This window comes from Silene latifolia, chromosome 8 (assembly GCF_048544455.1).
Source record: "Silene latifolia isolate original U9 population chromosome 8, ASM4854445v1, whole genome shotgun sequence".
NCBI classification, from domain to species: Eukaryota; Viridiplantae; Streptophyta; class Magnoliopsida; order Caryophyllales; family Caryophyllaceae; genus Silene; species Silene latifolia.
In genome coordinates, this window is record NC_133533.1 from 4022803 (window position 1) to 4028802 (window position 6000).

The window sequence follows — 6000 nt, forward strand, 5'->3', positions numbered from 1 at the left end:
CGGTGTGCCACAAAACAGCATTCGCCGAAACTCGGATTATCGTGAAAATGTGTTAAAGCTCGTTATTTGAGGCTGAAATCGAACAGGTTGATTCCTGAAATCGAACAGGTTTATTCCTGAAATGAGCTCGGACGCGTGATTGAAAAACAGAGAGAAAAAGAAACGAGTTTCGATTTACGACCTTCCGAACGGCTGAAATTGAAGTGTATAATACACGGTTTTTCGGGATTCCGGGGTCCCGGAATAAAATTATCCGGAAATCACATAGAAAGTTCCTCGGGTCAGATAAAGCGGCCACGCAAAGTTTGAGCACCAACGGAAGATATTTGGGGTTGTCGGTGTGCCAAAAACCAGCATTCGCCGAATCTCGAATTATCGTGAAAATTGTGTTAAAGCTCGTTATTTGAGGCTGAAATTGAACAGGTTGATTCCTGAAATGATATCGGACGCGTAATTGAAAAACAAGGAGAAAAAGAACAGGTTCCGGTTCGACCTTCCGAACGGCTGAAATTGAAGTGTATAATACACGGTTTTTCGGGATTCCAGGGTTCCGGAATAAAATTCTCTAGAAATCACATAGAAAGGTCCTCGAGTCAGATAAAGCGGCCACGCAAAGTTTTAGCACCAACGGAAAACATTTGGGGGGCCGGTGTGCCACAAACCAGCATTCGCCGAAACTCGGATTATCGTGAAAAATGTGTTAAAGCTCGTTATTTGAGGCTGAAATCGAACAGGTTGATTTCTGAAATTGAACAGGTTGATTCATGAAATGAGCTCGGACGTGTGATTGAAAAACAGGGAGAAAAAGAAACAGGTTCCGGTACGACCTTCCGAACGGCTGAAATTGAAGTGTATAATACACGGTTTTTCGGGATTCCGGGGTCCCGGAATAAAATTCTCCGGAAATCACATATAAAGTTCCTCGGGTCAGATAAAGCGGCCACGCAAAGTTTGAGCATCATCGGAAGACATTTGGGGGCGTCGGTGTGCCACAAACCAGCATTCGCCGAAACTCGGATTATCGTGAAAAATGTGTTAAAGCTCGTTATTTGAGGCTGAAATCGAACAGGTTGATTCCTGAAATTGAACAGGTTGATTCCTGAAATGAGCTCGGACGCGTGATTGAAAAACAGGGAGAAAAAGAAACAGGTTCCGGTACGACCTTCCGAACGGTTGAAATTGAAGTGTATATAATACACGGTTTTTCGAGATTCCGGGGTCCCGGATTAAAATTCTCCGGAAATCACATAGAAAGTTCCTCGGTCAGATAAAGCGGCCACGCAAAGTTTTAGCATCAACGGAAGACATTTGGGGGGGGGGTGCCATAAACCAGCATTCGCCGATACTCGGATTATCGTGAAAAATGTGTTAAAGCTCGTTATTTGAAGCTGAAATCGAACAGGTTGATTTCTGAAATGAGCTCGTACGTGTGATTGAAATACAGGGAGAAAAAAAAACAGGTTCCGGTACGACCTTCCGAACGGCTGAAATTGAAGTGTATAATACACGGTTTTTCGGGATTCCGGGGTCCCGGAATAAAATTCTCCGGAAATCACATAGAAAATTCCTCGGGTCAGATAAAGCGGCCACGCAAAGTTTTAGCACCAACGGAAGACATTTGGGGGTGCCGGTGTGCCACAAACCACCATTCTCCGAAACTCGGATTATCGTGAAAAATGTGTTAAAGCTTGTTATTTGAGGCTGAAATCGTACAGGTTGATTCCTAAAACCGAACAGGTTGACTCCTGAAATTAGCTCGGACGCGTGATTGAAAAACAGGGAGAAAAAGAAACAGGTTCCGGTACCACCTTCCGAACGGCTGAAATTGAAGTGTATAATATACGGTATTTCGGGATTCCGGGGTCCCGGAACAAAATTTTCCGGAAATAACATAGAAAGTTCCTCGGGTCAGATAAAGCGGCCACGTAAAGTTTGAGTACCAACGGAAGACAATTGGGGGTGCCGATGTGCCACAAACCAGTATTCGCCGAAACTCGAATTATCGTGAAAAATGTGTTAAAGCTCATTATTTGAGGCTGAAATTGAACAGGTTGATTCCTGAATTCGAACCGGTTGATTTCTGAAATGAGCTCGGACGCGTGATTGAAAAACAGGGAGAAAATGAAACAGGATCCGGTACCACCTTCCGAACGGCTGAAATTGAAGTGTATAATACACAGTATTTCGGAATTCCGGGGTCCCGGAACAAAATTCTCCGGAAATAACAAAGAAAGTACCTCGGGTCAGATAAAGCGGTCACGCAAAGTTTGAGCACCAACGGAAGATATTTGGGGGTGCCGGTGTGCCACAAACCAGCATTCGGCGAAACTCGGATTATCGTAAAAATGTGTTAAAGCTAGTTATTTGAGGCTGAAATCGAACAGGTTGATTCCTGAAATCGAACAGGTTTATTCCTAAAATAAGTTCGTACGCGTGATTGAAAAACAGGGAGAAAAAGAAACAGGTTCCGGTACGACCTTCCGAACGGCTGAAATTGAAGTGTATAATATACGGTTTTTCGGGATTCCGGGGTCCCGGAATAAAATTCTCTGGAAATCACATATAAAATTCCTCAGGTCAGATAAAGCGGCCATGCAAAGTTTGAGAACCAACGGAAGACATTTGGGAGTGCCGGTGTGCCACAAACCAGCATTCGCCGAAATTCGAATTATCGTGAAAAATGTGTTAAAGCTCATTATTTGAGGCTGAAATCGAACAGGTTGATTCCTGAAATTGAACAGGTTGATTCATGAAATGAGCTCGGACGTGTGATTGAAAAACAGGGAGAAAAAGAAACAGGTTCCGTTTACCTTCCGAACTTTGAAATTGAAGTGTATAATACACGGTTTTTCGGGATTCCGGGATCCCGTAATAAAATTCTCCGGAAATCACATAGAAAGTTCCTCGGGTCAGATAAAGCGGCCACGCAATGTTTGAGCGCCAACGGAAGACATTTGGGGGTGCCGGTGTGCCACAAACCAGCATTCGCCGAAACTCGGATTATCGTGAAAAATGTGTTAAAGCTCGTTATTTGAGGCTGAAATCGAACAGGTTGATTCCTGAAATGACCTCGGACGCGTGATTGAAAAACAGGAAGAAAAGGAAACAGGTTCCGGTACGACCTTCCGAACGGCTGAAATTGAAGTGTATAATACACGGTTTTTCGGGATTCCGGGATCCCGTAATTAAATTCTCCGGAAATCGCATAGAAAGTCCCTCGGGTCAGATAAAGCGGCCACGCAAAGTTTGAGCACCAACGGAAGACATTTGGGGGTGTCGGTGGGCTACAAACCAGCATTCGCCGAAACTCGGATTATCGTGAAAAATGTGTTAAAGCTCGTTATTTGAGGCTGAAATCGAACAGGTTGAGTCCTGAAATCGAAAAGGTTGATTCCTGAAATGAGCTCGGACGCGTGATTGAAAAACAGGGAGAAAAAGAAACAGGTTCCGGTACGACCTTCCGAACGGCTGAAATTGAAGTGTATAAATCCACGGTTTTTCGGGATTCCGGGGACCCTGAATAAAATTCTCCGGAAATCACATATAAAGTTCCTCGGGTCAGATAAAGTGGCCACGCAAAGTTTAAGCATCATCGGAAGACATTTGGGGGTGCCGGTGTGCCACAAACCAGCATTCGCCGAAACTCAGATTATCGTGAAAAATGTGTTAAAGCTCGTTATTTGAGGCTGAAATCGAACAGGTTGATTCCTGAAATTGAACAGGTTGATTCCTGAAATGAGCTCGGGTGCGTGATTGAAAAACAGGGAGAAAAAGAAACAGGTTCCGGTACGACCTTCCGAACGGTTGAAATTGAAGTGTATATAATACACGGTTTTTCGGGATTCCGGGGTCCCGGAATAAAATTCTCCGGAAATCTGTGATTTTCGGAGAATTTTGTTCCGGGACCCTGGAATCCCGAAAAACCTTGTATTATACACTTCAATTTGAGCCGTTCGGGAGGTCATACCGACCCGCTTTTTTTTCTCCCGGTTTTCAATCACGCGTCCCAGGTCATTTCAGGAGTTAACCTATTCGATTCAGCCTCAAATAACGAGCATTAATCCATTTTTCGTGATATCCGAGGTTCTACGAATGCTGGTTTATGGCATATCGGCACCCGCAAATGTCTTCCCTTGCTACTCAAATTTTGTGTGGCTGCTTTATCTGATTTGAGGGACTTTCTATGTGATTTTCGGAGAATTTTGTTCCGGATCCCTGGAATCTCGAAAAACCGTGTATTATACACTTCAATTTGAGCCATTCAGGAGGTCCTACCGGACCCAGTTTCTATTTCTCCCGGTTTTTCAATCACGCGTCCGAGTCCATTTCAGGAGTTAACATATTCGATTCAGCCTCAACTAACGAGCATTAATACATTTTTCACGATTATCCGAGGTTCGACGAATGCTGGTTTATGGCATACCGGCACCCCAAATGTCTTCCATTGTTACTAAAATTTTGCGTGGCCGCTTTATCTGACCCGAGGAACTTGGCCGCTTTATCAGAGACAGAAATCAACCTGGAACAGGCGCAGCAGGACTGCGCCCTTTGGAAGAGGCGCAGCAGTTGCTGCGTCTGTTCCAAGGGTGAGTTATGGCTGTGAAGCCAGAACTGCAAATCGTTCATATTAATTGGTGAATTTAATAATTGATTAACATATTTACTCGGATGGAAGTGATTAACAGGTTATTTACATAGGATTGATAGTCATAAAAGCAATAAAACATGGATGAGACGGAGTTAGACGAATTAATTACATGAACGAACGATTGATTAACGACATGGGTGAACAAAATAGGCTAAACATGATGAATTAACGACAAATTGATGACGAATATGACAAAAGACAGATGAAAATATATCAAAGATCGAATTCCAGAAACCCGATATGAACGAATCGAATTTCTACAACCCGGATTGATTTTAATGACAAAAACCCGCAAATATTAATTACTTGGGATTTAAGCCGAGTTTTAATGACGAATTAAGCGTGTTAATGATGATGAATTATATACATGTGAAATTATGCTATTACATCAAAGAATTAAAGAAAACGAACGAAAACAAATAAACAACAACGAATTACAGAGGACGGAGGAAGAAGAAAGGAAGCAGGAACTGCGGCAGCCTCATGAAGAGGCGCAGCAGGTGCTGCGTCCCTTCGAAGAGGCGCAGCAGGTGCTGCGTCCTTTCTCGACGGTTTGTCTTCTGGAAATCCGTAAAAAGAGGTTTTAAACGAGGTTTTATAAATCGGTTTTAAGAGGTATTTTCGACATAAACCTTACATTAATGATACAAAAAGGTAAATAACAATAATAAAAGAGAGAGATTTACTCCCTCAGACTTACATGTTTGACGAAACGAGATGAACTAAGTTATCGATTAGTGATGCTCGACTCGAATGTAAACGAAAGTGCCCTCGTAAGAGGAAAACGATTAGATTAATTAAGTTGATTAGTTGTGGAGTTGGTCAAATTGGTCGGTCATGCAAACGAGGCTGGTACTCAGAAGGATCCGAGCTTACGTGGTCGAATGTTCAAGCACGTAGACGCCAAAAAGTAAGAACAAAGGTTTAGAATGCAAAGGGAGAAGATAAGGGCGGACACTCGCGTGAGAAATATGAGGAGCGAAGGCTCCTATTTATACTAATCACGTGAAGGAATAGGGTTTTCGGAGAGACTTTGGAAGTGAATCTCGGAAAGATATGAAAAAGATACGAAAAATACGCAGAAAAGGACCTGGGAAGAGGCGCAGCAGTCACTGCGTCTCTTGGAAGAGGCGCAGCACCTGCTGCGTCTGTTCCCAAGTGGTTTCCTCCTGCGGAAGAAAGATTTTCGTGTTTAAGTTATGGAATAACGGGATAATTTGGTTTTCCTTAATATTTTGTATGAATATTACGGGAAATTGTTTACCAAAGAATAAAAGATTGTGAAATATTTATAAAATATGGAATAGAAATATCCGGAACATTCCAGAACATTCTGACTCGGGATTTAACGG